The 16,668-nt window shown below is 36.7% G+C and overlaps 1 pseudogene; it reads right to left on the bottom strand.

Annotated features, from left to right (window-relative positions):
- Positions 1-264: 264 nt before the first annotated feature.
- On the bottom strand, positions 265-1,019 carry LOC138163422 (large ribosomal subunit protein uL29m pseudogene; annotated as a pseudogene).
- Positions 1,020-16,668: the final 15,649 nt, after the last annotated feature.

The following is a 16,668-nucleotide window of genomic DNA, read 5'->3' as shown; positions in this document are numbered from 1 at the left end:
AAGTTCCCTTAAGGCCATGCACATTCTAAACTTTGTCTATGGATTTAATTTGTTTCAGACACTCACCCTTGTAAGAAAGGCTCAGCTTTCAATGTGTAGTCTAATCTACCTGGGCCTTAAGTCCTGAAATCCAGATAGTATTTTTTGTTTTGCTTTTGTTTTTGTTTTTATGAGATTTTAAAAATAAACCACTTATTATGAATTTACATTTGCACATTTACAGCTAGGCTTAAATTACAACTTAAGTGAAAAAGTTTAACTTTACTAGGATGAAATACAACTAGGAACAGAAAAAGAATTCCCCAAATCTTTGCTTAGATTTCTATTTTGTGCTTCTGCAGACATGTGCAGAAATTTTCTTTGAAGCATTCTCTCTTGCTTTCTGTTTAAAATTTTCTTCTTGTCTTCCCCACATAAGTACTTTATAAACTTCAGTTTGAGAAACTGTTCTACATAAGGCATCTCAAAGTCCTTCTTGTTTTATCTTTCACTTAGTTTTCAAGGTATTGCCAACTACTGTTTGTTCTTGGGCCAGATGATAATTCCAAAATTTTCTTTTCTCTAGTCACCTGGTCTTGGCCTTTCTTGACCTGTCTGAAAAAGTCTCAAAGCATTATCTCCTGAGTAATTTTATGTAATGCATTCACATACTCTAAAACCTTTTCTAATTGCTCTGGACTCTGCGTCAACAATATGTCTTTTGACCCAGTGCTTTAAAGCGAGGAATATTTCTTTCTTTTAGTAGAGGATACCAAAGTTTATGTAAATCTTCATTACTCTAGTACCTTAAATGTTTACAGGTCCATACAGATCCTGATTTGATCATTTCCTCTTTCTTGCATGATCAAAAAATTCTTCTAGTCTTTCCTTGACAAAATAGCATGAATTAATCCATACCAGGGAGAGGTGTGAGAGACTGTATTCTTGTTTAACAAAATGAAAGTAAACCTCAAAGAGTAGTTGTGAAGAAATAATCTGTAAATGGCAGCCACACCTCTGGCTAGTAAGACAGTTGACATTCCCAAGGCTGTTAGACATCAATGAGCTGGGAGGCTGTCATCCTTGTCAGCTATCCTCACGCTGTGTTTTCACGTAGGGAGCATGTCACTTCCGGCTGCTGCCCTGCCCTCCCTTTCCCCTTGCCTTTTTCATTAATTTTCTTTTTTGTTTTTGTTCTTTTTTAAATTTATCTATTCATTCATTCATTTGTTTGTTTGTTTAATGAGCCTGAGAGCTGGTAAAGATGTGTGGCTGGAAAAGGTCACATAATTTTCTGCTATTATCTCAGAGAGAAAAAGATCCTTCAAATCATTATGGCCTCACCAAAAAAAAAAAAAGCTGGGGTACAATTCTCAGAGGAAAGAGAAAACTATGGCTATGGGACAACTTGGAGTGTCTTCTCTGGGCAATCCTTTTTGGATATGAATTTTATGCCGAATCTCTGAAAATCCATAACACAACTTATGAGATGATAATTGCCATGTTCACCAAAAGTGTTAATAACAAGGGGACATGGTTTAGTCTGTCAACATATTTTAGAGACACTCTGTTTCCCAGAACTATGGCTCAGCAAACAGTCTCTTCCCTGAGCTTGGTGTAACAACAATCCTTTGCGCTCTGGATGATATCTCTCTCTGGCAAAACGTATTGCTTTGACCAGCACCAGGTGTTCACTAAGGGATTTATGATTTTAGCTCCCCATATTTCCCAGAGACCTGAGAGTCAACATCTATCACATCTCTTGACATGCTCACAGTTCCTGTTCCTTGTAACTGCCAATTGACCTGAACCAGGTACTACACTCCCTGTCACTGCTAGTTTTGTGCCCTATTGTGAGACATTTAACTTGGAAACTGTTCCCACTGACCCAGTAATGCCTGCATTGTCCACACATGAGGCTGCTGTGGGACATGCTGCTCAAGACCTGAGAATGTTTATGTCATGGTCCAGACCACGTGTTTATATATATATAGTACTCTCTTGCCACAGTATGTTTAACCATTCTTCTCAGGCCACCCACAGGTTAGAAGCCTGTTCTGTTCCGGTTGACAAGTCTCACCAGTCCTAATTGTCTCACTTAGTTAAATGGTAGTTGATTTTTTATCATTGAGACTAGGTTTTTCTTCATAAAGTAACTGTGAGAAGAGCTTCCAACTTTGCAACCCCTCTCCTTTCTTCATCTCAACACTTACTTCATTCCTCACTACTTCAAGGATCCATGGTTATTCCATACATCAAAGGAGTTTACAACCCTCTTTTGCCTCAGTGGTCAGTAATCATGAGTTTCCCTGGTTGTAAAATTCATTACCCTGTAGTCAACTTTTAAGTGGTGAGCCTTTCCTGCAAATTTAGCTTGGAAGCTCCTCAAATGGCTAAATACTTGCCTTCACCTGGTCTTTGCATCTTGGGTAGGCAGCCTAGCCTAGCTATACACCAGTTGGCAAAATTCTGGCCTCAGACATTTACTAGATTGTGACCCTGGTCAAGTCACTTAACCTCTGGTTGCATCAGTTTCTTCATCTGAAAAATGGGACTAATAATAGCACCTGCCTTGCAGCATTGTTGTGAGGACCAAATGATGTAATAATTATAAAGTACTTAGCACACAGTAAGTGCATATAAATGTTAGCTATTATTATCTTCCTGAACTTATACATTGAAAATAAGTCATAAAATTTTTAGAGTTTAAAGGGATCCAAGTTAAAGTAGCTCTGAGGTTCTACTTTACATGCATAAAATTGGAAAAAAAAGTTATTAAAAAAAGAAAATGATGAATATTGAAGGAATAATTTTGTTTTTGTCTTCCCCCTGAATCAGGATAGAAGGGGAAGAGGAGAGAAAACAGATGTTTTCAATTGAAAAATAAAATTAAAATAATTTAGAAAAGGAATCCCAATGGTCCCTTAGCCTAATCCAATAGAGAAAAGTCACAGTTTGCTAGTTGACAAATTAACTGGGTGTAATTTTTGAGAAAATATGGAGAAGAGGAAAGATGCCAAGTAACCAAAGTCAGACTAATAAAGGTCCTAACTTTCAGAAAAATAAAGATAGATTCTACAAACTACAGAACAGTAAGAATCTTCTAGGATAGCTTTCAAGACACCTAGATTAACTCAATGAGCCAATGGCATAGAACTTCAGTTGAAAGTTTTATCACCACAACAGGGACACAACCAATCTCTTATCCTTTATAAAAATGTAGGAAAATACAACAGTATATGAAAGTATTTGAAAACCTGCATGTATTTTACCCTTGCTCCAGTACACTAACTTTCATTTCTAGAAATAGAAAAAATGTAACTCTTTCTTTGGTTTAAAAGTAGGCAATTTTGTGGTTTCACTTCAGCTAGCTGTAAATGATGTGCTCTGGGAGAATTCTCTGCCAATTTCACAGGGAATATGAACAGAGCTGTTAGTAACTATTTTGTGCTACAGGGGCAAATAGCCTGAACAGAATACCATGTTCACCTTACAGGCCTAAGGACCCACTGGATTTCAGCAGTCTCTAGTCAACCTATTCCATCCACTGGTAATTGGTAACAGTTTAAATGTGAATATTTTTCTTTAACACTCTTTATCTTCATGTCATTCTTTTTTGTTTGTTTTCTGTATCTGCTAAATATCTTAGGAAAAATAGGGGTTATTTTTAAAAGTAAATGGATAATGTCCCAGAGTATTTTTCATTATGGACTTAGACATTAGACTATGATTGCAGTGCCCACTCCAATGGGTTGGGGGTCAAAGAAACATTTTTATTCTCAAAGTCATGTATACTAAGGCTTCCTCAAATATCAATTTGGAATGATTAGTTAATCTTAAATAACTTGGTATAGAATCCTTAATTTCTAGAACTGGAAGGTACTTGAGATATGATCTGTTTTAAGAACCTCATTTTAAAGATGAGAATCACAAAGGTTAAATTCTTTATCCAAGGTAACACAGGTAGTAAGTGACTGAGTTGGGAATGAAACCGAGAATTCTCCAGCTCGAAATCCAGGTTTGTTTAGTGGTTGATTTCCATGCTAAGTGTCACCATAATACTTTTCTAAATTGCTTGGGAGCTTTCTGCAAAGAAGAGATATTGACTCCAATCCATGTCTTACAGATGCCTTATGTGCTGGCCCTATATCATTTGCATTATTATCATTCCTCCTGCTTTCTGTACTACCACTGAAGATGGGACTTCTGAAAAAAACAAAAGGAATTACCCTACAGCGAAAGATTTGATTTCCCTACTCTCTGTTATCTGGATGCCACAAGGTAATAGACATATATAGCATCAGGAAGAAGATAAGCATAGCAAATCCTAAGAATTGTAGTGTAGGTCCCAAGGTGTAGCATGCTAGGCATTTATTTCTGATGTTGCTTCCTAAAAGCTATGCTATGTGGTCTTATGTATGTACTAGTAATCATATGGTCTAGGTCAGTCTCAAAATAAATACAAAAATCTCTTTCTCCTTCTCTCTCTCTCTCTTTCTCTCTCAGAAGTTTTAGTTTATGAGAAATTAAATTGTTAAGTCACAAACAGGTTGAAAAATCAAATTGATATTGTGGTTCCAAATCATAGAAGAGTATTGATCTCATACTGAGCTTCTCCAAGGTGACTTTTCACAATAAGTATAAAAGAAATAAACTGGCAGGCAGGGCTGGCCCAACACAAATGTGTGAAAAGTGTAGAACTTATATTTTTTATTCCCAGATTTCCCTTTGAGTGCTATCAACCATCGTGGACTAACCCCAGTTCATCTTGTTACTAAGTAATTTAATTGGATAAACTCAATAATACCAAAGTGTCAAATACTATTTTATCATCATTATAAATCATCATAATATTATATACTACTATTTTCTCGTAGAACACTTTATCCTGGATAAAGTACTTTTGAATTCTTTCTCTTTGAAGATTATAGAAACTCTGTGAGGTAAATAGGGCATATATTATTATCCTATTATATAGGGCAGGAAACTGAGTGGCAAAGAGGATGCATAATTTAGAGGTCATCATCATAAAGAGAGGAAATTGAATTACAGGAAGATTAAAATATTTTGCCCAATTTCATACACTTATTTAGAAACCAAATCCTGCATGTTGCCAAGAAGAAGACCTGATTTAAATCCCATCTCCAACATTTATCAGCAGGCACTTCACCTTATCCCTATGAGCCTCAGCTTCCTTAACTATAAAAAGGGGGTAACAGTTGAACTCCCTATCCCTACAGTCTTATTAAAGGTGAGTGATTTGTAATCCTTAGAAGCCCATAGAGCTACCCTCTCCCTCAGAGAGAAAGGATTCACACTAAAGGAGAATATAAGAAGATGGCAGTGCTTAACATATAGATATGAAGCACTAATGGAATTTCAGACATCATTTGAGGAAGAATTTGGGTTCAAGTAACCCTCCTTTGCACAAATGCTCACTCACACACACACACACTCACACACACACACACACACACACACTTTTCTCATGTAAAGTCCCATGCACTCACACATTGCAGAGTTACTCTGGCTGTCACAGAAAGCAGAAAGAGTCAAATTGCTTTGTACCCTTGGCTAGGCAGGCATTGTTAATTTATCTAATAAGGTTCAGCAAAACAGATTGGGCCTGTCCAATTCAAACAAGTGTCAGAAGGCAGATAAACTTGCAGAAGCCATTAAGCTGGATCTTATAAGCATTGAAACATAAAGACAAAAGTCATTCTATTTGACATTTTCTTAATTTTAATATAACTGCTATCTCAACACAGTTAAACAGCATTAACTGATTTGTAACTAGACTTCAGGGGAACTGAAGAATGACTGTTTCAGTTCATTACATGATACCAAGTACATTAAATATACAGTATTACATTGATTGTCTAGGGGGAAAACAATGTAGCATCAGTAGGGCACTTTAATGCACACAGTTCGTTAAGACTTTTCCTCTTTAGTGGCAGAAGTTACTTGCATAGAGGCAGATCTGCTCCTCCACGAGAGTTCATTAAATTGCATGAGAAGGATACAACACAACACTGACACAAGAAAGAAGAAACAAAAAAAAAAAACAGTATGCTTCATCTGCATTCAGACGCTATAGCTCTTTTCCTATTTGGGGACAGCATTTTTCAACATGAGACGCTTAGAATTGTCTTAGATCTTTACATCGCTAAGAAGACATAAGTCTATCAAACTTAGCCATCACACAATGTGCTGTTAGTATGTACAATGTTCTGCTGGTTCTGCTCACTTCACTCAGTATCATTTCATGTATTTCCAGGTTTTCTGAAGTCCACTTGCTCATCATTCCTTTTGGAAGAAGAGTCCATATACATTCATATACCACAACTTAAAAATCATTCCCCAATTTATGGGCATCCCTCATTTTCTTTTTTTTTTCTTTTTAAAAAAAATTTTGGCCTTTATTAATTTGTTTACTTTTAGTTTACAGCATTCGTTTCCACAATTTCTTCAGTTTCAAATTTTCTCTCCCTTCCCCCTTGCCCCATGGTGGTATACAATCAAGTATAGCATCTGCAAATACTTTCACATTAGATATTAGTCAGGTTATAAAGAAGAATTGTATCAGATGGAATAAACAATGGGAAAGAGGAAACAAAACCAAACAAGAAAAAGAAAAAGAGCAGGTCAATCTGGATTCAAACTCAGTTCTTTCTCTGGATGTAGACATCTCTCTCCATTATGAGACTTTTGAGGTTGACTTCTAACCCTGAATTACTGAGAAGAGTCCAGTCTATCAAAGTTGGTCGTCAAACATACGTTGTGTCTATAATTGTGTACAAATTTCTCCTGACTCTACTCTTCTCATTCAGCATCAGTTCATATAAGCCTCTCCAGGTAAATATGAAGCCCATCTTCTCCTCGTTTCTTATAACACAATAGTATTCCCTTACATGCATATACCACAAATTGTTCAGCCATTCCCCAATTGATGGGCACCCCCTTAATTTCCAATTCCTTGCCACCACAAAAAGAGCTGCTATAAATATTTATTTTTACATATGGGTATTCCTCCCACTTCTATGATCTCTTAGGGATACAACCCTAGAAGTAGTATTGCTGGGTCAAAGGGTAAGAAATTATTTATATCCCTTTGGGAATAATTCCAGATTGCTCTCCAGACTGGTTGGATCAGTTCACAACTCCACCAGCAATGCATTAGTGTTCCAATTTGTCCACATCCTCTCCAGCATTTGTCATTTTCCTGTTTTGTCATTGTAGCCAATCTGACTGGTGAGATGTGCTACTTCAGAGTTGTTTTGCTTTGCATTTCTCTAATCAATAGTGATTTAGATCATTTTTTCATATGCTGATAGATATCTTTAATTTCTTTCTCTGAAAACTGCCTGTTCATATCCTTTCACGATATATCAATTGGGGAATGACTTGTATTCTTATAGATTTGACTCAATTCTCTGTATATTTTAGAAATGAGTCCTTTATCAGAGACATTGGTTGTAAAAATCCTTGCCCAATTTTCTACTTCCCTCCTAATTCTGGTTACATTGGCTTTGTTTGTACAGAATCTTTTCAATTTAATGCAATCAAAATTATCCGTTTTCCATTCTATAATGCTCTCTAATTGTTGATTAGTCATAAAGTCTGCCCCTCTCCACAAATATGACAGGTAAACTATTCCTTGCTTTACCACATTGCTTACAGTATCAGCCTTTATACCTAGATCATGCACCCATTTAGACTTCAATTTGGTATATGGGTTAGATAATTGTCTATGCCCAGCTTCTGCCATACTATATTCCAGTTTTCACAGCAGTTTTTGTCAGATAATGAGTTCTTATCCCCAAAACTGGGGTCTTTGGGTTTATCAAACAGTAGATTACTATAATTATTGACTGTTGAGTCTTGTGTACCTAATCTATTCCACTGATCCACTACTCTATTCCTCAGCCAGTACCAAGTAGTTTTGAGGACTGCTTCTTTATAGTACAAATTGAAATCTGGTACAGTTAGTCCACCATCCCTTGCATATCTTTTCATTAATTCCCTTGATATTCTGGACCTTTTGTTCTTCTAAATGAATTTTGTTACTATTTTTTCTAGCTCTATAAAGAAGATTTTTGGTAAAATGATTGGTGTGACACTAAATATAGAATTTAATTTAGGTAAATTGCTGTTGAATTTCATTAGATATATACAGGAATTCTGAGGATTTATGTGGGTTTATTTTATGTCCTGAAACGTTGCCAAATTTATTTATTGTCTCAAGTAGTTTTTACTTGTTTCTCTAGGATTCTCTAAGTTTATCATCATATCATCTGCAAAGAGTGATAGCTTGGCCCCTTCTTGGCCTAATTTGATTCCTTTGATGTCTTTTTCTTCTCTAATTGCTACCGCTAACATTTCTAGTACCAGAATGAACAAGAGGGGTGATAGTGGACATCCCTATTTCACCCCTGATCTTATTGGAAATGCTTCTAGCTTATCCCCATTACATGTAATACTTGCTGATGACTTTAAATAAATGCTACCTATTATTTTAAGGAAGACTCCATTTATTCCTATGCTTTCTAGTGTTATTAACAGGAATGGATGTTGTATTTTGTCACAAGCCTTTTCTGCATGTATTGAAATAATCATGTGGTTTCTGCTATTTTTGCTGTTTACATGATCAGTTATACTGATGGTTTTCTTAATATTAAACCATCCTTGCATTCCTGGAATAAATACTACCTGATCAACGTGTATTATTCTTGTGATAAGTTGCTGATGTTTTTTTGCTAATACTTTATTGAAAAATTTTTACATCTATATTCATAAGGGAAATTGGTCCATAAATTTTTTCTTTGTTTTATCTCTTCATGATTTAGGTATCAGTACCATATTTGTATCATAAAAATAATTTGGTAGGACTCCTTCTTCACTAATTTTCCCAAATAGTTTGTAGAGTATTGGAATCAATTGTTCTTTAAATCTTTGTAGAATTCACTGGTAAATTCATCTGGCCCTGGAGATATTTTTCCTAGGGAGTTATTTTTTTCTGAGATAGGGTTGTTTAAGGTATTTACTTCCTCTTCAGTTACTCTGGGCAACTTATATTTTTCTAAATATTCATCCATTTCACTAAGATTGTCAAATTTATGTGCATACAATTGGGCAACATTATTCCTATTTATTGCTTTAATTTCCTCTTTATTGGTGGTAGATTCACCCCTTTCATTTTTGATACTCATAATTTGATTTTCTTATTTCTTTTTTATCATATTGACTAAGGGTGTATCAATTTTATTGTTTTGTTTTTCATAAAACCAGCTCTTAGTTTTATATATTTATTCAATAGTTTTCTTGGTTTCAATTTTATTAATCTCTCCTTTGGTTTTCAGTATTTCAAATTCAGTATTTAATTGGGAATTTTTAATTTGTTCTTTTTCTAGCTTATTCAATTGCATACCCAATTCATTGACCTCCCTTTTCTCTACTTTTTTCATGTATGAACTCAGGGATATGAAACTTCCCCTAAGAATTGCCTTTGCTGCATCCCACAAATTTTGGTATGTTGTCTAATTATTGTCATTCTCTTGAATGAAGTTACTGATTGTTTCTATAATTTCTTGTTTGACCCACTCGTTCTTTAGGATTAAATTGTTTAGTCTCCAATTAGTTTTTAGTCTGTCTATCCATGGCCCTTTATTGAATATGATTTTTACTGCATCATGATCTGAGAATGATGCATTTAATATTTCTGCCTTTCTGCACTGAATTGTGAGGTTTTTATGTCCTAGTACTTAGTCTATTTTTGTGTATGCACCATGCACCGCTGAGAAGAAGGTATATTCCTTTTTATCCCCATTCAGTTTTTCCAGAGTTCTATCATACCTATGCTCTCTGACATACTATTTGCCTCCTTAAATTCTTTCTTGTTTATTTTGAGGTTGGATTTATCAAGTTCAGAGAGTGGGAGATTGAGGTCCCCCTAGGATAGTTTTGCTATCCATTTCTTCCTCTAATTCCCTTATTTACTCCTCTAGGAATTTAGATGCTATACCACTTGCTGCATATCTGTTAAGTAATGATATAGCTTCATTCTCAATGGTGCGTTTCATTTTATTTCATTTTATTTTATTGCTTTTTAGAGGGCAGTTGGGCTTAAGTGACTTGTCCAAAGTCATACAGCTAGTAAATGTGTCAAGTTTCTGAGGCCGGATTTGAACTAAGGTCCTTCTGATTCCAGGGCCAGTGCTCTATTCACTGTGCCACCTAGCTGCCCCTTGATGGTGCCTTTTAGAAAGATATAGTTTCCTTCCTTATCTCTTTTAATTAGATCAATTTTTGCTTTTGATTTATCTGAGATAAGGATTGCTACCCCTCCTTTTTTTTACTTTAGCTGAGGCAAGATATATTTTGCTCCAGCCTTTTACCTTTACCCTGTGTGTATCCCTCTGTTACAGATGTGTTTCTTGTAAACAGCATAATGTAGGATTATGATTTTTAATCCATTCTGCTATCTGCCTCCATTTTATGGGAGAGTTCACTCCATTCACATCCACAGGTATGATTACTCTCTGTTTCTTTCCCTCCATCCTACTCCCTCCTTTGATTATGCTTATATTTTTCTCCCCTTCTCCCTTCCCCTCCTCAAGAATTTCCCTTTTGACCACTGCCTCCCTCAGCATTCCCTTCTATCAGTCCCCCTCCCTTTTTCTCCCCTTACCCCTTACTTCTTTCCTCCCTTATAACCACCCTCCCCCCTTTTGTAGCCCTTTCCCTTTCTTACTGCCTGTAGGATATTTTTATACTTAATGTACAATGTTATTTCTTCTTTGCACCAAGAGTGACAGGTACAAATCTCATGCAAAGCCCCTCTCACTCCACTCTGTTATGATGTTTTGTGTCTCTTCTCCATAGAGTGCTATGATTAACTAGCTGTGTTATTCCCTGCTTGCACCAGAACCAATGAGAGAAAAGCTCATATAATACTCATCTCCCTCCCTTCTTTCCCTCTGGTATATTGTTTTTATGCCTCTTTGTGTGGCATAATTTACCCTTATCCACTTCATTCATTCTTCTTCTTCCATTGCAGTTTTTTTAATCATCTTTTTGTGTAATTTATGCTCATACCTTCTACTTGTCTATAAACAGTTTGCTCTTATGAAATAACAGGGTGTGTGTGTGTATGTGTGTTTTCCTTGTTTACCTTTCTATGTCTGTCTCTCTTGCATCTCATAATTGGAGGTTGAATTTTCCACTGAGCTCGGGCTTTTTCATCAGGAAGGTCTGGAAATCTGTTATATCATTGAATGACCATCTCCTTGACTGGAAGAATATGTTCAGTTTCGGTGGGTAGGTGATCCTTAGCTGTAACCCCAGCTCTTTTGCCTTTTGAAAAATTGTATTCCACTGCTTCTGATCTTTCAGTGTAGAGGCTGCCAAATCCTGTGTGATACTCGCTGTGATTCCTTGATATTTGAATTGTTTCTTTCTGTCCACTTGAAGTATTTTCTCTTTTACTTGGTAGTACTTGAGTTTGGCCACAATATTTCGAGGACTTTTCAGTTTGGGATCTCTTTCAGGAGGTGTCTGGTGAATTCTCTCAATTTCTATTTTACCTTTGGGTTCTAGTATCTCAGGACAGTTTTCCTTGATGAAGTCTTGGAGGATGTTGTCCAGGCTCATTTCATTGTGATGTTCCAGTAGGCCTATGATTCTCAGATTATCTCTCCTGGATCTGTTTTCCAGGTCAGTTATTTTTCCATTGAGGTATTTTACCTCTTTTTCTCATTTTTCATTCTTGATGATTTGTTTGACAAATTCTTGGTTGCTCATAGAGTTATTTGTTTCAATTTGGTTGATTCTAGTTTTTAGTGAATTATTTTCCTTGGCTAGTTTTGGAGCTCCTTTTCCATAGCACACATTTTTTATTTTAGGGAGATGTTTTCTTCATTGTAATGTTTTTCTAATTTTGCAATTTTTATTTTAAAAGAATTATTCGTTTTGTTTTCTGTCTCTCTCATTTCATTTTCAAAGTTCCTTTTGAGCTTATATAGAAAAGCTTTCTTTTCTTAAGACCAGTTCCCTGTTGATGCTTCAGCTGTGGGTGTGGAGTCAACAGTCTCCCTCTGAATTTGGTTCCTCCCTCTGATGATAGTAGGACTCCAGAGTCTTTGTATTTGCAGTCTGCTTTCTACACATTTTGAGTCAGGGTCCTAGCCACTCCCTTCCTCTAGGGTTCCCAAGCCTTTACTGTTTAGGGTTTTGCCCTGGGGCAATAATTACTATGTTTTCAAGGGCGAGGCGGGGAGGGGGGGTCTTGGAGCAGCTGGGGTTGACTCTGCATCCTGGTCCCTGGAAGTCCAGATAGGGGCTTTTTAAACTTCTGGGCTATGGATTGGTAGTCCCAGAAATATTTGCTGCCCCTGCCAAGGGCCCTGCATTTGATTCTTACCTTGCTCTGTCCACTTCTAGGCCTCCGTTGATAGGCCTGGTAATGGCCCTTGTGGTTGGTGGGATGACTTGCCACCACATTGATCTTGCCTCATCCTAGCCTGCTTCTGAGCGCCCCGGTGTCCCAGCTTGCCTCTGACATCCCCTCATTTTCCAATTCATGGCTACCACAAAAAGAGCTAGTATAAATATCTTTGTACTTGTTGGTCCTTTTGTCATATTTATGATCTTCTTGGGATACAGAGTTAGAAAGGGTATTGCTGGGTAAAAGGGAATGCACATTATTATAATCATTTGGGCATAATTCTAAATTATTCTTCAGAATGGTTGGATGAGTTCACAACTCCACCAGTAATGCATTAGTGTGGGGCATAGTCAAGATGATGGAGTAGAAACATGACTTCCACACAGCTCAGGCTTCCACTTCCTCCAATTCATGTAAAAAACAACTCTAGAGAAACTTTGGAGCTACAGAACCACAAAATGACAGAGGGAAGCTAACCTCCCACTGAAGACAGCCCAGCAGGCCAGCAAGAAGGGGCCAGCTCAGTGCTCTGGGAGCCGAGCACAGCCTTGGGCAAGCCCTAGGTTTTAGCGTCATGGCAGCCACAGCCAGCCCCTGGCTGGAGGGACTTCAGATCACTAGCAGCTGTGGCAGTTTCCAGAATTATCAACACATAGATGTTAAGGGCAAAGTGAGAGATCAGTGTAGTGTGGACTTTGTGAACTGGGAGTTTGGGAGTGTGGTCTGACTTTTACCCATGGAGGGAGAAATTGCTGAGGTACCACAGCCATGCAGCCACCTAGATGTGGCAGGTTCAGCCCTTGGCTTGCAGATTCTAGGGGTACCAAGCAACCAGTCTGAGGGGTAATCACTTTTGCTTTAACCTGCTTGGATATGGCTTGCCATCTAGGGTAGAGATCCTGAGATGCATGACCAACTAGCCAAAGCGTGTGAAGGCTCAGAGAGGGCAACAACTCCAGCAGCTGAGAAAACCCCAGCAATTGGGACAAAGCTCCCCTTTCTGTCAACAGAGTCCTACTGTGGCAAAAAGCTCAAAAGTCAGGTAATTGAGTGGTGATATGAACAAGCAAAGGAAGCAGAGCAATCCAACATTCAATTCCTATTTTGGGGACAAAGAGGATCAAAGCATGGAACAGGAAGAAGACAGCAAAGTCAGAATTACTGCAACAAAAGCTTCCAAGAAAAATATGAACTGGTTACAGGCCATAGAGGAACTGAAGAAGGATTTTGAAAGCCAAATAAGAGAAGTGGAGGAAAAATTGGGAAGAGAAATGGAAGCAAGTGAGGAAAGTATGAAATGAAAGTCAACAACCTGACTGAAACAAATAACACCTTTGAAAACAGACTAACTCAAAGGGCAAAAGAGGCTCAAGAAGGTAGTGAGGAGAAGAATGTCTTAAAAAAACAAATGTGCCAGATGGAAAAAGAATCTCAAAAGCTCACTAAAGAGAATCATTCCTTCAGAATTAGACTGGAGCAAATGAAACCTAGTGACTTTATGAGAAATCAAGATACTATTAAACAGACCCAAACAAATGAAAAAATAGAAGGCAATGTGAAATATTTCATTGGGAAAACTACTGACCTGGAAAATAGATTCAGGAGAGATTATTTAAAAATTATTCGACTACCTGAAAGCCATGATCAAAAAAGAACCTAGAAATCATCCTTCAAGAAATTCTACAGTAAAATTACCTTGATGTTTTAGAACCATAGGGCAAAATAGAGGTTGAAAGAATCCACCAATAACCTCCTGAAAAAGATCCCAAAAAGAAAACTCCTAGTAATATTATAGCCAGGTTTCAGAATTCCCAAATCAAGGAGAAAATATTACAAGCAGCCAGGAAGAAACAATTTGAATATTGTGGAAACACAATCAGGATAACACAAAATCTGGCTGCTTCTTCTACATGTCCATATAATTTGTTTTTATCACTCTAATCAGCAGATTAGAGTGGGGGATAGAAAGCTATAGTTGGAGTTGGGAAAAATAGGAGATCAAATTCTAGTTCTGACACATACTAAGCTGTATGACCACAGGCAAGACATTTAACCCTTCACTGCTCCCTGGGATACTTTCCATAATTATTAATTACAGAGGACCTGATCTGAATCTGTAGAAGCTTATCTGCATCTGAGGGAGAGAATGCTAATCCAGAATTTCTACACAAAGCTCAAAACATGGGTTGGAGTTCCCGAAAAGCCTAATATCATCAGTCATCTCAAATACTTAAACGTCTAACTTCGATAATTGAGAGAGAGAGTCTGGTGTAGTAGACAGTCAGCTTGTTTTGGAGGAGGAAGACCTGAATTTAAGTTTTCCCTCTTATACCTACTGTCTACATGACCCTGGACAGCTCATTTAAATTCTCAATACAAAAGAAAAATATATAAGACTAGAAATTAAAGAGAAGGTGTAAACTTTCATTGGTAGAGAGAGTCTCCTCAAATGAAAGTTCTCTATACCAATAAAATAAGAGGTTCGGTCTCTGTCTCTATTACTTATATGACTAGAATATGTGTATGCTTCTACTCAATTCTTCCTTTAAAATATGCCTTTATATCCCTAGTACTTTGCCAGTAGTTGACCCTTATTAATGCTTGTTGATTGATTAGGGTTTTATGGAGTATAAAATGTGCCTGGATATAGATGACCATAAAATGTGTGTGTGTGTGTGTGTATTTGCATGTGTGTACATAAACACAAACATATACTTGCATGACAGCCAGCGTAAGAAAGTGGATAAAAAGAGTCTTTCAATTCAAGAAGGTATGGATTGAATCCTGTTTCTGAAATGTACTGGTGATTGGGCCCTTGGGGAAATCTCTTAACCTCTCTGTGTCCCAGGCAAATTTCTTAAGACTGTAAGTTGAAGTGGTTAACTACTGCTGCACTTTGACAGATTTTTTACTGAATTTATGCTCCCAAATTAAGAAAAATAAAAGGTAAATATCAAGGTAGAGACGTTCTTTTCCTTTTTCCAGGATAGCACTAGAGTAGAGGGCATTTACATTGTAAATGTTAGAGTAAACTGGTTTTTTTTCTTATTTTCATTGTCCAGGTAAGGAGTAGAATTTATTGACCCCAAAAACTCTGCCTCATGGGTATATTCCCTGGGAATCTGCCCAGCTTATTCTTCAGAGATTTTCTGAAATATTCTTCTGTTGCAGCTTTTTTATGATATCAATCAGCTGGCATAGATGTGATTTATTGCAAACAGTGAGTTCATTTCCACACAGTTATGCAATATGGACTTAAAAAAAAAAAGAATAGCCTTACACAGATTCCACACTGACACCTTTATTTCCGATCTCACCTCTTTTTACATCCTTTAATGATAATGAGCAGTGAGATGGCTACTTCTATGTCCTCAGAAAATAGGGATTGATGAATGTCAATGTGTTGTGTAATTTGATTTATGAGATATTTTAAGAGGAAATAGAGTGGAAAGCACTCCCTATACTTGTTTAAATCAAGAGTGCAACATGCTGAAACAGAACATTTTTCCCCTCATGAGTCAAAGTCTTTTATCATAAGAAAGGAATCTGAATGGTGAAGAAGATATCAAGATATTTTGCATTTTTATCCTCTAGGATTTTAGCTGGTTTAGTGTTGTAACATTTTAGTTCACTGTTAAAAATTACAGCCTATAAAAATATAGTGGCATACTTTTAGATGTTAAGGATATAAGAAACATAATACATGGGGAAGAACATACAACTTATGCCCTTTTATGAACAGATATATTGCTATAATATTTAATCAGATGTTCAAATTTATATTGTGTAGATTTATTTATATACATATTCTTCTGTATGCACACTAGATTAGTATTTTGCTGGATCTGTGATAACATCAATGAAGATATTACTTCCACAGATGTGGGTGAAAGGAAAGGAAAATATCAATAAAAATTCAGGGAAGAGAAGGTATGCAAAGGGAGGAGATGGCTAAGAATATCAAATGCTGCAAAGAAGTGAAACACATAAGGACTATGAAAAGATGATTAGATTTGGCATCTAAGATATCATTTGCAACCTTTAAGAAAGTTAAAATTCAGTGATGATGTTGTTGGAAGCTAGATTTCAAGGGGCTGAGAAATGAGTGTGAGGCAAGAAAAAAAAAGACCACTCATTCAGACAGATATTTTTTTTCTTGAAGCATGGCTATAGAAAATAAAAGAGGTATAAGAGGATAACTGAAGGGAACTGTAGAATAAATAATTATTACTTATAGATAGGCAAGA

The sequence above is a fragment of the Petaurus breviceps genome, unplaced genomic scaffold, assembly GCF_028583685.1.
Source record: "Petaurus breviceps papuanus isolate PSGF00001 unplaced genomic scaffold, PetGlider_PUasm1.0 125, whole genome shotgun sequence".
NCBI classification, from domain to species: Eukaryota; Metazoa; Chordata; class Mammalia; order Diprotodontia; family Petauridae; genus Petaurus; species Petaurus breviceps.
Note: the sequence above shows the minus strand (reverse complement) of the source record. Positions and strands in the feature narration are given on the sequence as shown.